The sequence below is a fragment of the Coptis chinensis genome, chromosome 8 (assembly GCF_015680905.1).
Source record: "Coptis chinensis isolate HL-2020 chromosome 8, ASM1568090v1, whole genome shotgun sequence".
In the NCBI taxonomy this organism is placed as follows: domain Eukaryota; kingdom Viridiplantae; phylum Streptophyta; class Magnoliopsida; order Ranunculales; family Ranunculaceae; genus Coptis; species Coptis chinensis.
Genome location: NC_141463.1, coordinates 1251969 through 1269003, shown reverse-complemented (window position 1 = coordinate 1269003; position 17035 = coordinate 1251969).

Here is a 17035-nt window from a genome sequence, read left to right as displayed (position 1 = left end):
TGGTAGAACAAAGTGCGGGAGATGCCAGCCCGTGCAGCTTGCTTATTCGCGATCATTCCGGAAAGCCGCGGGTACCACGAGTTGAAGCCGCCGCGTCCCGATGTGCTAATGAGTTTGAACTTTGATGGAGTGTCGGTTGTGGTGGATGGGAGGGATGCTGAAATTGATGAATCGCTCATGCCTGGAGAATTAACTGTCGTGCCAAGAGAGGACGAGTTGTAAATTTGTTTTGTTATGTTGTCAGCTTATAAGCTGTGATACAATAAATTTGGGTTTCACAGGGGTAACCCGCGCTCGTCTTTTATTTGTATGTACCATTACCGGAACGATCCGTACCCGCTCGGTTTCGGGTAATCATGTGATGACGAATATTGTTTAGCCGGGTTGGATTTCCTGAGTAGTCTCAGCAACTCGGCTAACGAACTATGTTTCAAGCTTGTTAGAACAGGTCGTTATTTGTTTGTATGCTACGCTTGTTGTTTGTTTCCCTATTATGTGTGAGTCGCTTGCTTGATTATATTTGCACATGATTATACTGCGTATAACAAAGCATGGCGGCCAGTATTCGCGGTGATAATCGCCGCAAAATGACCGTAAAAGCATGTCGTCTTGTTGTTAAGTTGTTTTCAGCTGTTAGGTGTCGCTCGTAATGATGCCACCAAGATCGCTGGGCTCTGGTTCATGGAGCAGGACGAATTGTGTTGTGTTCAGTGCCGCAAACGGCAGTGTTCCCTCACGTGCGTGACACGTGTAGGGAAACGAGCGGTTCAAGGAACATAATGATGGCGGGCAGATGGCGTTTGGCGTCTCAAGGTAATTATGAGGCGCTTAGGGAAAAGACGTTACATATTGAATAAAACTGTTCATAGAATACCAAAAAGGTATTTGCTCGTCTTCTTGTCTTAGCTTGTCTCTGTCTTCTCGCTCTGCCCTATCGCTGTGCACTACCTTCGTTGCTGCTTCTTCAGGTACGTTCATTCTCATTTGTGAATGTTATTCTGTTGAGAAGGACTTGGTGTAAAACTTTAGCTCATGCCACAGTATCTTTGTTCCTAGGTTTGATCATGGCTAGATGTCGCCCATACGTGAGAGGAGAAAGGAGTATGAGGGAAATGTCGCCTCTGATAATGGAGGAGATGGAGTTTGATCCTCTGATAAGAGGAAAGCTGTTGCTGTAGGAGCCAAGGGTCATAAACGACCTAGGAGAGCTGGTCGTCCGGCTGGCGGCATTGTGTTTAGGTCGCCACGCGGTAGGTAGGCGACATCGATCATCATCATGCGGAGCCGAAATGACTGAGAGCAAGGTCGCCAAGTCGCTGGTGAGAGTTCGTCCCCGCGATGTGGGGATGTGGGGAGCGAATTCTACTACCTGGGGAAGACGGGGAAGAAGCGTATGGTGAAACGCTCAGATTGTAGCTTCCACTCGGCACCCATAGCGACTAGCGTTCTGAAGGGGATCGTGTTGGATGGTGACAAGGCAGAGGTGAAAGATGAGGACATGGAGACGCTGTTGGGGACGATGGACATGGCCGCTTGTTTGGTGAGTTCATGACACACTAAGTTGTTATGTCTGTTTCCAAGGCAGTCTGGTTCTTTAACTTCATTCGTGCAGTTTCTTGCAGGGTATGATAAGTTGAAAGATGTTGTGCAAAACACCGAGACTGATGATAACCCTCACGCCGAAATGCGTGTATGCGAAGCCGCGTGGGGGGATGACAAGAGAAAGCTAGAAATGATGACCACCAAGTACCGTAACGCTTTCCGAGAATCTTGTATTAGTGACCGATATGACCGAGCCAGAAAGGAATTAGTCAGAAGGATCGCTATGCTAAAAATGCCAAAAGGTGGCGCCAAAGCAAGTATAAGATACCAAAAAGCCTGTGGTCACATATGCCGCCTCGGGACGAAGTATGACTCTTTAAAGCAAATCAGAAGCGTTTAACAAGGGCGCGGGAATGCGTGTGATGCCGATCGCCCGGCACTTAAGATAAGCATGTCTTAACCGATATTTGATGATGTGATCTACCTTTGTCTCTCCGCAAAAATTTGTAAGTGTTGTTTACGCTCTCCTCTCTTATATGAGAGTTAACAATAGAGAAATGCGGTCTTCGTGCTTGCCCGAAAGCGTTCGCCGCCTTTTTAGTACGAAGAACTGGTTTCCACGGAAGTAGCGCTTCGATACTTTGTTAAATTTAAAATAGACACCGATCTGGATTTTCTGGGTAATCCCAACAGATCGGTGGATGTAATTGTTGTGGCGGTTGGTCACATATTGCTACTGGTTGTGCTCCGAATGCATGGTGCTGCTTACTTGTGTATAGCTAGCGTCCTGCTTATTATGCATGTGGCTTGCAATAACTGAGGAGCTTGAGATTTAGTTTAGAAACATGATTTGCCTGTGATTAGCGATGTCTTTCTTGTTTATCATGTTATAAGAGAAGAGACGTTAGGAGTATGCTAGATACCCTGAGTCTAGAACTAAGAGTTCTTCCTTAAGTGCATTGCGCTGAGTCTTAGAAGTAAGACTCAAAAGAATGCTCTAGTCAGATCGAACGTGTGGGGGCCTCAGATGTCGTGAAGCTCATGGAGAACGCCAGATAGTCGACTCTAGGAGTATAGGATCGCCAACTAACGAGGCTCTAGGGGAGTTGTAGAGCCTGCGAGCTCCAGAGAGCTGTCTGCTCACGGAGAGCGTTCTCGTTTAGTCGATCCTAGAAATATAGGTCCTCGACGTGACAAGAATTGGAGAGGCTATGGAGCCCGTAAGCTCCAGAGTTGTCCGCTTTCGCGAGAATGTTCTTGTTTAGTCGATCCTAGAAATATAGGTCCTCGACGTGACAAGAATTGAGAGGCTATGGAGCATGTAAGCTCCGGAGAGCCGTCTCATCCGCGAGAAGCGTTCTCGCTTTTAGTCGATCCTAGAAATATAGGTCCTCGACGTGACAAGAATTGGAGAGGCTATGAGCCCTGTAAGCTCCGAGCCGCTCCTGCCGAGAGTTCTCGTTTAGTCGATCCTAGAAATATAGGTCCTCGACGTGACAAGAATTGGAGAGGCTATGGAGCCCGTGAAGCTCCGTGAGAGTCATGTCCTTTCGCGGAGAGCCGCGTTCTCGTTTAGTCAATCCTAGAAATATAGGTCCTCGACGCGACAAGAATTGAGAGGCTATGGAGCCTGAAGCTCCGGAAGAGTCGCTCGCCGGAGAGCCGCTCTCGCTTAGTCAATCCTAGAAATATAGGTCCTCGACGCGACAAGAATTGAGAGGCTATGGAGCCCGTAAGCTCCGGTAGAGTCGTAATCGCTTCGGAGAGCCGCCATGCTTTTATGAGGCGTATGGTGCCGCGTGTTGGATCAAGTAAGTATAATCGTCGCAAGGCCCGATGCGAAGTCGTAGGACTTTTGATGCAAGTAAATGGAATACCTTATACTAGGTAACATAAAAATTTAACCTTAAATTTACAGTGCTTGAAAAACAGAATATACAACAACAATGGTTTTATTGATAAAATCTTTTTTAGCGGATAAGTATTCCATGGGCGCAGGTAACAATTTCCCTTCTTGAGTTTTTATCTAGTATACCCATTGCCTACAACACGCTCTACGATGTATGGGCCTTCCCATGTAGGGGCTAACTTTGGAGTCGCCTTGCGGCGCTTTTTTAGCACTAGATCGCTAGGGCCGGAAAGATCGAGGATGCACCCATTTATTGTAGGAGTTCTTCAGGGTTTGCTGATAAGATGCGACTCTGATGGCGGCTAAGTCATGCCGTTCTTCTAGCAAATCGACCTCTCGTGCTAAAACAGAATCATTGTGTCCCATCTCGACGAGCTCGGACCGAGTCGTAGTGACTGTCAGCTCGGTGGGGATGACGACTTCCGTACCATAACACAAGGAGAACGGAGATTCGCCTGTACTGGACCGAGCTGTGGTGCGATGAGCCCACAAAATGTTCTCCAACTGATTTGGCCATTGGCTCTTGTTCCTTTCAATCTTTTTCTTCAAATTTTCTAAGATGGCCTTGTTCCTGGCTTCTACTTGACCATTACTCTGAGCGTATTGTGGAGTAGAAAATGCATGAACTATCTTCCACTTGGCTAGAAATTCTTTAACTGTTCTGCCTTTGAATTGGGGTCCATTGTCCATCACTAGTGTATGTGGCAAACCAAATCTGGTGATGATGTGAGTCCAGATGAAGTTTCTGACATGTGATTCTTTGACATGTGCTAAAGGAATGGCCTCGACCCACTTAGTGAAATAGTCTGTTGCAGCTAAGACGAATCGAAAACCAGTGCTTTTTTGGGGACGAATGGTCCCATGATGTCCATACCCCACATGAAATGGCCATGGGCTTGTTATATTGATCACTCAATGCCGGGCTGAATGATGTTGTATTTAATGTTTGACATTTTAAGCACTTTAGGACGATGCTTTGGCATCGATCCGCATACGGGGCCAAAAGTAGCCTCGAAATTGCCTTGTGGGCTAAAAAGAGCGACCTCCGGCATGGTTTCCGCATTCTCCTTCATGGATTTCGGCAAATATCAATTGGCCCTGCTCTGGAGTAATGCATCGCAAGTGCGGTCCACCAACAGATTTTCTGAACAACTTATTGTGCAATACGCAATAACGACGCGGTTTGATATTGATTTGTCTGCTTTGGCACGTTCTGCAGGGAGCGTGCCATGGTGGATGTAGTCCATGATGGGCTGCATCCAGGTCTGGCTCAACTGATCTTCGGAGAGAGGGAACAGATCGGTTATAACTAGGGCATGCTCGACCTGGTATGCAGGTCGATCGACTACCTCAATGAGGAGTTGTCGTGGAACGCAACTCGGTGTTTGAGTGGCTAAGTAAGCTAGACTGTCTGCGTGACGGTTCTCATCACGCAAAAAATGATGTACGGTAGATTTCTTAAAAGAAGACAATAAATGATGAACGACCTGAAGATACTTCGAAAGGTTACCTTCATGAGTAGTGTACTCTTTAGCAATCGCTTAACCACCGGCCATGAAGTCACTAAAGACTTGAAGTTCTTGCACACCGAAGCTGAACGCCATACACGGGCCAGCCCATGATCAACGCCAGATTCGCCTCGTTGTTGGAAGATGTGAAGTCGAGTCGAACTGATTTTTCGACCATAATCCTTTCGGGGGACACTAAGACGACCCCGATGCCACTCCCTCCAGGGTTGCTAGAGCCATCTACAAAGTGAGACCAGATTGGTTTGACACGCCTTTGGCGCCTCATGGAAGCCCATCTCCGTTCCCAGCAAGGGTCCCGAACAGGAAATCTGCTAGGAAATCGGTGACGACTTGACCTTTCTGAGAGGTGCGAGATACAAACTCCATGTGGTGTTCACCGAGCTCTTCGACCCATACTGCCATACGAGTAGTCTTGTTTTCTTTGTGGAGGATTTTCTTCAAGGGAGGTCGGTCAAGATTTTTGATCGGATGTGCTTGAAAGTATGGCTGAATTTTCTTTGTCATACAACAAAGCAAGTAACGACTCTTTCAAGGAAAGAATAATTCTTCTCGGTTGGTATGAGTGTCTTACTTGTAAAGTAGATCGGCTTTTCTCGAAGTTGTTCTCCCTCTTTGAAGAGAACCGAAGCTAATGGCTAAGTCCGATATTGACATGCATAGCCCTGTTTCTCCATCTATTGGTTTGGCTAAGACAGAGGCATGGTGAGCTATTCTTTAAGAGTGGCTAATGCTTGGTGGCATTGATCGCTCCATGAGAACTTCTCCTTTTTGAGGAGTTGTAAGAATGGGCTTACATTTGTCCGACTTACGATATGAAACGTTTAGTCGCAATAACCATGCCCCGATAACTTCAGATTCCGCTTTTGTCCGTGGATCGCATGTCTAAGAACTCGGATTTGGTCCGATTTGCTTCAATTCCACACCGTGACACTCCGATATCCGAGAAATTTACCGCAGGACGCCCAAAGAGGCATTTCTCGGTTCAACTTCATCCGAAGCAACATGAACCTCGAGAACGCCAAGGTGAGTGATGTGGTCGCCTGATTTCTTGTTTTGACGACCATGTCGCCGATGTAAACCTCCATGGTCTCACCTAACATGTCCCGAACATGTCGCCATTAGATTTATATATTGCTCCGGGCTTCTTAAGGCCAAATCGGGAGGACGTTTGTAATAATAAATTCTTTTGCTCGGTAATGAATGAGGTTCTCTTGATCTTCTTAGGCGAAAGGGATTTGGTTATATCCGCCAGACGCTATCGTCCATGAAGGAGAGAAGTTCATGCCCACAGTCCGGGTCGACAAGTCGGTCAATAATGGTAGGTAGGGGAAAACTATCTTTCGGGGTTTCGATTGACATTCGCGAAATAGACACATAGGCTTAACCGCCATTCTTTTTAGGGACGGCAATGTTGTTCGCGATCCAAATTGATAATCGACCTTTCGATGAAACCGACCTGTTTGAGTTTGTCGACCTCGCCGCTAATGGCTTTTGAAACCGCAGGGATAAGCGGCTAGGTCGCCGGCTAACCGGTCTAGCATCAAGGGTTTACATTTAATCTATGACATGCTACGTTGGGATCTATTCCGGTACATCGATGTACCCCAAGCAAAAAACATCTTTATTCATGGCCAAAAAGTTTACAAGTTGGGCCTTGAGTGTAGGGTCAAGATTAGCCCCTACATATACAAACTTGGGATCATCATCGCCCTTAAGTTCACTCGCCACGACCGACCCGTTGAAGTGTTTCTTGCGGTGACGCTTCTTCGTGGTGATACTTTTAGCCATCCGGGGGAGAAAGTGAAAGTCACCGAAATGGATCGGTATCCGTGGTGACGGAGAACAGGCTGGAATGGCATCCGGTGGTCATGATAGCGTAATGGAGCGACCGCCGGAATTGAGATTTGCCGCGGGCGGCCATGGCGGCGAGGCTTTTAGAATGCTAACCGGTGAGGCAACAATAGTGGAGGTGACCTCCGGGGCTGGATCGCCAGATTGGCACCAACCGACGCGACTTCTGAACCGGCCCCGATGGAGCCACAATGGTCAGGTAGACTGAGTGGATACGACGATCGTGATCTTCTTAATCGAGCCCCCAAAGCGTCGCTTTGATGCGCAGCGCCGACCGCAATCGTGTCTTTGGCCATGGTATAACCAGGGTCGCTGCTTGTGTGGATTGGTCCATCGTCAATCCTACCGCTGACAAGATTTGGTTACAATGATATGCTTCCAGCTTAGTTGCTTCTCGCCTTCATCATTCCTCCGGGGCCGAAATGGAGAACTTGATGCAATGTTGACGCGACAACTTGCATTTCAGTGGATCCATCATCGCCCTAGTATGGCATTATAGGACTAATTTGATGTCCGTGATGCTAAAGCCGCAGTATTGCAAAATTGACTTTGTCCTCTTTAGATCCCATCGACATCGAAGGATGATGTCACCGGCATGGGTTGGCCCCCGAGCCATTGAACCCATAAAGGGGAGCAATCGGATCTATTAGAACTCGACTTTGGGTAAACTCATTTGAACGTGTGATAGAATAAAATGTCGCATCTAACTCCCCCGTCGATCAAGACGCTCGCTTTTATCGCCCAAATGCTAATCTTGTCGTGGACTCACCAGCAAGCCGTTAGGAGGAAGGCAGACTTTGTCGAGGTCGGCCTCTATGAAAATGATATCTCCTGAATGGCAATGAAAGTCCGCACGGAGCGCAGTGCCGCCTGGGAAGTAAAATGATACACTTCCCGAAGAGCCGACACGACGCCTTTTTCTCTCCTCGGATGAGGTGATCAAATCATCGGGGAAAGTAATCATGTGAATTGTTCTAGCATTGTCATGATCCGAGAGTGTTGTTCGCCGCGGGCGAACGTCTCGGACGCCCTCTACCGTAGAGGCGAAGCTTGAAACTCTTTGATGGTGACGGGCGAGGTGGAGTTCCCATCACAAGACTCGGGCGAAGCCATGAGCTTATGGCGCAAATCACCGCCGAATGTTGGTGTAATCGCTTAATATGACCACCACGACGTCCCGGAGATAGTGCTTAAGCCCCCAAAGACGCATTGGTTTCATGGCATTTTGCTTGTGGAATGCACAAGATGGGCTTGTCGTCGATCTATTGGGTCAGCCACATCCGGCTGGAAGTATGAGGCTCACCGGATCTTGTCCAAGATGTAACTGTGGGAGCGCGGTCAAGACAAATAACTCTCGTTGTTATCCCCGCCGGATACTTTGCCTTTGGTGCAAGCGCCACCGATCGCTTTTGGCACGCTGGGTATGATCGAGATCGCCGCCACCCCGGTTCTCGCTAAACCACCGACTTCAAACTTTCTTGCAGCTTGATATACTTGTCGAATTCGAAAGCATACAGCCGACAGCACGCTTCGGGTGCTCTTTCATCGCTGATCCGGAGAGGTCGGATTACGACTCGACAAGCGTTAGAAAATGCCAGCCACAAAAAGACTCTTTCCGCCTCCATACATAATAGGTTGTTGAACCGCCCCTAATCGGGCGAATGGTTTCATCTTCCCCTCGAATGATAGCCGGAACAACGAATCAAGATCTGCCTTCATCCGTTGTGGGCACGTATCGCAAGCAAACGCATCGCGAAGTCGCTCAAAAGTTTTAATAGAATCAAAGTTCAAGAGAGAAGAACCAATCAAGCGCGCCATCCTCAGGACCGGGCCGGAAATAGTCGCAAGTGAAGATGATCAAAACCAAGCGAGAACCGAGGGCTTAGACTTTGAATGTACCAAGCCACGCGGTTTGGCGGGCATGTGCCGCCATCATACATTGGAAAGCGTGGTCGATAAAATCTTGAGGAGAGGGTTTTATCGAGAACCTCAAAGACCGAACGGGACGCCGCTTATGTCTTCGGGAGCATCTTTTGAACAATTTGGGTCGATCCTTTCTCGGATCGTGACTCGCCTATCCTCGGTGATAATTAAATCTATTGATTAACCTCGCTGATGCGCGCCAAACGCTACCGATTCTTTGCTTGGTAAGCCGCCTACTTGGGCTCAGAAGCAAAGATTTTCTTTGCCTAAGCAAGGAAATGCTCTCGCTTGTTAAACCCACCGGTCCGCAAGGTTTTGAACTTGAGCCGGGTCAATTCATGCTTCGTGGGCTTGAGAATTGTAGGTTTTGAGGAGTTAATGGATTTTCAAGCAATCGAAAACCACGCATTTGCCCAATGTAAAGGGGCTGCTTTGGTTTCTTTTAGATTTTGTGAAAAAGGGAAAGGGGTTGAGATTTTTTCTCGAGAGACCGAAGTTCGCCAATGAGCGAAATTTCTATGTATCCTCTCTTGGTCTTTTCTTTTTGGGAGAGAGGAATCGCCCCACGAAGTTCAAGTAGGTGGTATTTATAGGCTTCATGGAAGTGCCAATCCTAATGACACGCGGGCGTTCTTGCACACGCAAGGTGGAGATCGCGAATGAGTGTTAAGGTCAAGTAGTATAAGTCGTAGGTCGATCGATTGAGTCATGCAGTAGTCCCTATTTCCGGGTCAGTTGAAGTACAAAGTAAGATTTTGGTAATGATTACCCCCGGATGGTGACCTTATTTGAGGGCTCGCTCTCCTCGCCATGTGTTCAGATCGAGACATTCTTGTTCGCACTCACCTACATGAAAGGAGCCGCCACGCATTGGTCTTGAGGTCGATGTCTTGTTCACCTATGTTTGCCAAGGGCCACAGGTTCACAAGGGAGCCGCCTCACAGTCGGGTCCTCTTGGAGGTCGATGTCCCGAAGTTCGCTTTATGCTTCACGCTGCTATGCGTGATAACTTAATGAGGATATTACTCCCCTACACTTACTATATCATCAGGAAGCTCTGAAGGCTTATAGATGGAATGGTAGTGACACAACACGACTCCTTGGACCTCCTCTTGTCAGGCCATGTACGGATAGCTAACACCTTTACTTTTCACCTGGGCAGCTCCCTGTCCCGTCCAAGTCCACGTCTACGTCCACGTCCACTAATGGTTGTATTGATTGTAATCCTTCAATTCTGTATGAGCAGGAGAAATGCAAGGTTACAAGTATGACAAAGAAATCAAGTAATGATCATGCATGATATGAGCCATAGAGATGGAAGGTCCTAAATATGAGAAAGATATTAAAACAATCCATAGGTAGTCTGAAATTGATTGAACTCTTTTTTTTCTTGGTAAAGTGAAATTTTGGTTAACAGAAACAAAATTAGGCAGAGGGAGCCTATCAATACAATAGGAAAAGAAAAAAAAATGACCAAAAAAAAGGAGGAATAGACCCAATACAAAACTCAACAAAATATATTGAACCACAAAATGCTCAATGGGCCAATATCTATAGTACTTGGACCGTTGAAACAGAGAAGCCTTGATGAATAAGATAATATCCTCCTTTTTGTCATAGAAACTCCATCAAAGTGTCGCTTGTTACGCTCCATCAATAAGCCCCACAATATTGCAAAGGCTCCAAAGTCAATTTCCGATGCGGTAAACGACCGAAGTGCCCAACCATGAATAAATTCACCAATTGACTAGAGACACCCAAGTAACCAGAAAAAAGTTGACCCCAAGAAAAGGCAACACAACTAGCCATAATTTACAGACTACCCATCTCCTACAAAAATTGACAGAAATTCACGATGAACTTTATGCTGTCTTAGGAATATCCTATGCATTAGCAAGCCTTTCATTCTGCCAATCCCTAAACTTGGATCTTCTGGAAGCATCAACACTCTTATATGAGAGTTAACAATAGAGCGTGTCTTGAGGCTTGCTGGTTATTCGCCTTTTAATCCTGAGAACGGGTTTCCACGAAGTGTGAGTTCGATACTTTGTTAAATTGTAATAGACACCGATCTGGATTTTCTTCGGGTAATCCCAACAGATCGGTGGATGTATGTTAATGGCGGTTGGTCACATATTGCTTTCTTGGTTAGGCTCGAATGCATGGTGCCTTACTTGTGTATAAAGCGTCACCTTTATTATGCATGTGGCTTGCAATAACCGAGGAGCTTGAGATTTAGTTTAGAAACATGATTTGCGTGATTAGCGATGTCTTTCTTGTTTATCATGTTATAAGAGAAGAGGCGTTAGGAGTATGCTAGATACCCCGAGTCTAGAACTAAGAGTTCTTCTTAAGTGCGATTATCGAGTCTTAGAAGTAAGACTCAAAAGAATGCTCTAGTCGATCGATCGAGCGTGTGGGCTGTATAAGCGTGAAGCTCATGGAGAACGCCAGATATAGTCGACTCTAGGGTATAGGATCGTCAGCTAACGAGGCTCTAGGGGAGTTGTAGAGCTGCGAGCCAGAGAGCCGTCTGCTCACACCGAGAAGCGTTCTCGTTTAGTCGATCCTAGAAATATAGTCCTCGACGTGACAAAATTGGAGGCTATGGAGCCCTGTAAGCTCCAGAGTTTGTCTTTCATGAGAGAAGCGTTCTTGTTTAGTCGATCCTAGAAATATAGGTCCTCGGCGTGACAAGAATGGAGAGGCTATGGAGCATGTAAGCTCGAGAGAGCTGTGCGCCATGAGAGCGTTCGTTTAGTCGATCCTAGAAATATAGGTCCCGGCGTGACAAGAATTGGAGAGGCTATGGAGCTGTAAGCTCCAGAGAGCGATCTGCTTTCGCCGAGGAGAAGCGTTCTCGTTAGTCGATCCTAGAAATATAGGTCCTCGGCGTGACAAGAATTGGAGAGGCTATGGAGCACGTAAGCTCGTAGAGCCGTCGCGCTCGCGAGAGGCGTTCTCGTTTAGTCAATCCTAGAAATATAGGTCCTCGACGCGTGACAAGAATTGGAGAGGCTATGGAGCACTGTGTAAGCTCAAGTAGCATGCGCTTTCGGAGAAGGCGTTCTCGTTTAGTCAATCCTAGAAATATAGGTCCTCGGCGTGACAAGAATTGGAGAGGCTATGGAGCCCACAGAAGCTCAGGAGAGCATGCGCTTCGCTGGAGAGCGTTCATGCTTATGAGAGCGTATGGTGCGCTAAGCGTGTTGGATCAAGTAAGTATACTGGTCGTGCGTCTGATGCGAGCTGTAGGACTTTTTGATGCAAGTAAATGGAATACCTTATACTAGGTAACATAAAAATTTAACCTTAAATTTACAGTGCTTGAAAAACAGAATATACAACAACAATGGTTTTATTGATAAAATCTTTTTAGCAGATAAGTATTCCATGGGCGAGGTAACAATTTCCCTTCTTGAGTTTTTATCTAGTATACTCCATTGCCTACAACACGTTCTACGATGTATGGGCCTTCCCATGTAGGGGCTAACTTGGAGTCGTCTTGCGTCTTTTTTAGCACTAGATCGCTAGGCTGGAAAGATCGAGGATGCACCCATTTATTGTAGGAGTTCTTCAGGGTTTGCTGATAAGATGCGACTCTGATGGCGGCTAAGTCATGCCGTTCTTCTAGCAAATCGACCTCTCGTGCTAAAACAGAATCATTGTGTCCCATCTCGACGAGCTCGGACCGAAGTGTAGTGATCGGCATTTCGGTGGGGATGGCGACTTCCGATACCATAACACAAGGAGAACGGAGATTCGCTTTATCGACCGAAGTACGTGGTGCGATGAGCCCACAAAATGTTCTCCAACTGATTTGGCCATTGGCTCTTGTTCCTTTCAATCTTTTTCTTCAAATTTTCTAAGATGGCCTTGTTGCCGGCTTCTACTTGACCATTACTCTGGGCGTATTGTGGAGTAGAAAATGCATGAACTATCTTCCACTTGGCTAGAAATTCTTTAACTGTTCTGCCTTTGAATTGGGGTCCATTGTCCATCACTAGTGTATGTGGCAAACCAAATCTGGTGATGATGTGAGTCCAGATGAAGTTTCGGACATGTGATTCTTTGACATGTGCTAAAGGAATGGCCTCGACCCACTTAGTGAAATAGTCTGTTACAGCTAAGACGAATCGAAAACCAGTGCTCTTTTGGGGGACGAATGGTCCCATGATGTCCATACCCCACATGTGAAATGGCCATGGGCTTGCTATATTGATCATTTCCTTGGTGATGTTTGAATGATGTTAATGGCGAATGTTTGACATTTTAAGCACTTTAGGACGTATGCTTTGGCATCGATCTGCATACGGGGCCAAAAGTAGCCTTGGGAAATTGCCTTGTGGGCTAAAGAGCGACCTCCGGCATGGTTTCCGCATTCTCCTTCATGGATTTCGGCAAATATCAATTGGCCCTGCTCTCGAGTAATGCATCGCAAGTGCGGTCCACCAACAGATTTTCTGAACAACTTATTGTGCAATATGTAATAACGGCGTGCTTGATATTGGATTTATGCGGCTTTTGCACGTTCTGCAGGGGCGTGCCATGGTGGATGTAGTCCATGATGGGCTGCATCCAGTGCCGCTCAACCGATCTTGGAGAGAGGAACAGATCGGTTATAACTAGGGCATGCTTTCGACCGGTATGCGGTCGATCGACTACCTCAATGAGGAGTTGTCGTGGAGCGGCGACTTCGGTGTTTGAGTGGCTAAATAAGCTAGATCGTCTGCGTGGCGGTTCTCATCACGCAAAAAAAATGATGTACGGTAGATTTCTTAAAAGAAGACAATAAATGATGAGCGACACCAAGATATCTTGAAAGGTTACCTTCATGAGTAGTGTACTCTTTAGCAATCCGGGCGAAGCGACCGATTGCGAAGTCACTAAAGACTTGAAGTTCTTGCACCGATCGAATGTAGCAACGCATATGAAGGCCCATGATCAACGCCAGATTCGCCTGCCGTTGTTGGAAGATGTGAAGTCGAGTCGAACCGATTTTTCGACCATAATCCTTTCGGGGGACACTAAGGCGACCCGATGCCACTCCTCGGTGGTTGCTAGAGCCATCTACAAAGTGAGACCAGATTGGTTTGACACGTTCCTTGGCGTCATGAGCTCCATCTCCTCGGGTTCGGTGTGGGTAAACGTGGAAATCTGCTAGGAAATCGGTGACGACTTGACCTTTCCGAGAGGTCGAGATACAAACTCCATGTGGTGTTCACCGAGCTCTTGACCCATCGCCATCTGAGTAGTCTTGTTTTCTTTGTGGAGGATTTTTCTCAAGGGGAGGTCGGTCAGATACTTTGATCGGATGTGCTTGAAAGTATGGCCTGAATTTTCTTGCCGAATACAACAAAGCAAGTACGACTCTTTCAAGGAAAGAATAATTCTTCTCAGTTGGCATGAGTGTCTTACTTGTAAAGTAGATCGGCTTTTCTGAGTTGTTCTCCTCTTTGAAGAGAACTGAGCTAATGGCGAAGTCTGATATTGACAGGTATAGCCCCAGTGTTTCTCCATCTATTGGTTTGGCTAAGACAGGAGGCATGGTGAGCTATTCTTTAAGAGTGGCGAATGCTTGGTGGCATTGATCGTTCCATGAGAACTTCTCGCCTTTTTTGAGGAGTTGTAAGAATGGGCGACATTTGTCTGACGCCCTGGATATGAAACGGTTAAGTGCAGCGACCATGCCTGACAACTTCTGTATCTGCTTCTTTGTCTGTGGATCAGGCATGTCTAAGAACTCTCGGATTTGGTCTGGATTTGCTTCAATTCCACACTGTGACACCTGATATCCGAGAAATTTACCAGAGGACGCTCCAAAGAGGCATTTCTCTGGGTTCAACTTCATCTGAGTGCAGCGCAACCTGGAGAACGCTTGCTCAAGGTGAGTGATGTGGTCGCCTGATTTCTTGCTTTTGACGACCATGTCGTCGATGTAAACCTCCATGGTCTCACCTAACATGTCCTGGAACATGTCAGTTACTAGACGCTGATATATTGCTCCGGCGTTCTTAAGGCCAAACGGGAGGACGTTGTAACAATAAATTCCTTGCTCGGTAATGAATGAGGTCTTCTCTTGATCTTCTTAGGCGAGTGGGATTTGGTTATATCCGTTGTACGCGTCCATGAAGGAGAGAAGTTCATGCCCACAGGTCTGGTCGACAAGTCGGTCAATACGAGGTAGGGGAAAACTATCTTTTGGGGTTTCCTGATTGACATTCGTGAAATAGACACATAAGCTTAACTTGTGCCATTTTTTTTGGGGGCGGCAACAATGTTCGCGATCCAGTCTGGATAATCGACCTTTCTGATGAAACCGACCTGTTTGAGTTTGTCGACCTCGTCGTTAATGGCTTTTTGAAACCGCAGGGATAAGCGGCTAGGTCGTTGGCGAACTGGTCTAGCATTGGGGTTTACATTTAATCTATGACATGCTACGTTGGGATCTATTCCGGGTACATCGATGTACGACCAAGCAAAAACATCTTTATTCATGGCCAAAAAGTTTACAAGTTGGGCCTTGAGTGTAGGGTCAAGATTAGCCCCTACATATACAAACTTGGGATCATCATCAGTTCCTAAGTTCACTCGCTCTCTGTCGACCTGCTGAAGTGTTGCTTTGGGTGGTGACGCTTCTTCGTGTGGTGATACTTTAGCGATCTGAGGGAGAGTGAAAGTAGTCGCCCGAGCTGGATCGGTATCTGTGGTGACGAGAACAGGGGCTGGAGTGACTGTCGGAATTGAGATTTGCTGTGCGACACATGGCGGTGAGGCTTTTGGAATGCTAACTGGTGAGGCAACAATAGTGGAGGTGACCTCTGGGGGCGTGGTTATTATTGGCACCAACGCGCGACCGAAATCCGTCACGATGGAGGCGACAATGGTTGGGTAGACTTAAGGTGGATACGACGATCGTGCATCTTCTTCTTGGAGCCCCCGGTCTTTGTTTTGATGCGTTGGCGTTGACCTCGGCAATCAGGTCTTTGGCCATGGTATAACTGGTGGGCTCGTTGCTTGTGTGGATTGGTCCACTGTCAATCCTACCTGCTGACAAGATTTGGTTACAATGATATGCTTCCAGTTGATTGCTTCTCAGCTTCATCATTCCTCTGGGGCCTGGGAAATGGAGAACTTGATGCAATGTTGACGGTACAACTTGCATTTGGTGGATCCATCATCGTCCTAGTATGGCATTATAGGACGACTTGATGTCCAGGATGCTAAAGCGTGTATTGCAGCTGACTTTGTCCTCTTTAGATCCTACTGATACTGGAAGGATGATGTCACCGACAGGGTTGGCCCTGGAGCCATTGAACCCATAAAGGGGAGCAATCGGATCTATTAGAACTGACTTGGGTAAACTCATTTCTTGAACGGTGTGATAGAATAAAATGTCGCACGAACTCCGAATTCGATCAAGACGCTTTTGTCGGTCGCTAATCTTATCTTGTGGGCGACGGTCGTCGTTGTGAGGAAGGCAGACCTTGTTGAGGTCGGCCTCTATGAAAATGATATCTCCTGAATGGCGACCTGAGCTGCGCGGAGCGTGTGCTGCCTGGGAAGTAAAATGATACACTTCTGAAGAGCGCCGACACGGCGTCTTTTCTCTCGGATGAGGTGGATCGAATCATCGGGGAAAGTAATCATGTGAATTGTTCTAGCATTGTCATGATTCGGAGTTGTCTTCGCTTCGATGGCGAACGGGTCTGGGGCGTCCTCTCGTGTGGGGGCGAGCTTGAAACTCTTGATGGTGGCGCAGGTGGAGTTCCATCAGCGACTCGGCGAGCCATGAGCTTATGGCTTAAATCACCGTCGGGAATGTTGGTGTATCTTTATTTAATATGACCAAACCGACGAGGTCCGGAGATAGTGCTTAAGCAAAGACGCATTGGTTTCATGGCATTTTGCTTTGTGGAATGCCGTGTATGGCTTGTCGTCGATCTATTGGCTGCCCTACATCCGGGCGAAGTATGAGGCTCATTTGGATCTTGTCCAGTATGTAACTAGGGGAGCGTGTCAAGACAGCGAACTCTCTGTTGTTATCCTGTCGGATACTTGCCTTTGGTGCAAGCGACCTGGATCGTTTTTTGGCACGCGGGGTATGATCAGAGATCGCTGCCACCTCCTGGTTCTCGGCTAAACCACTGGACTTCAAACTTTCTTGCAGTTTGATATACTTGTCGACCAGTATCTGATTCGGACGGCGTTTTCGGGTGCTCTTTCATCGATGATCCGAGAGGTCGGTATTACGCACTCGACAGGCGTTAGAAAATGCCAG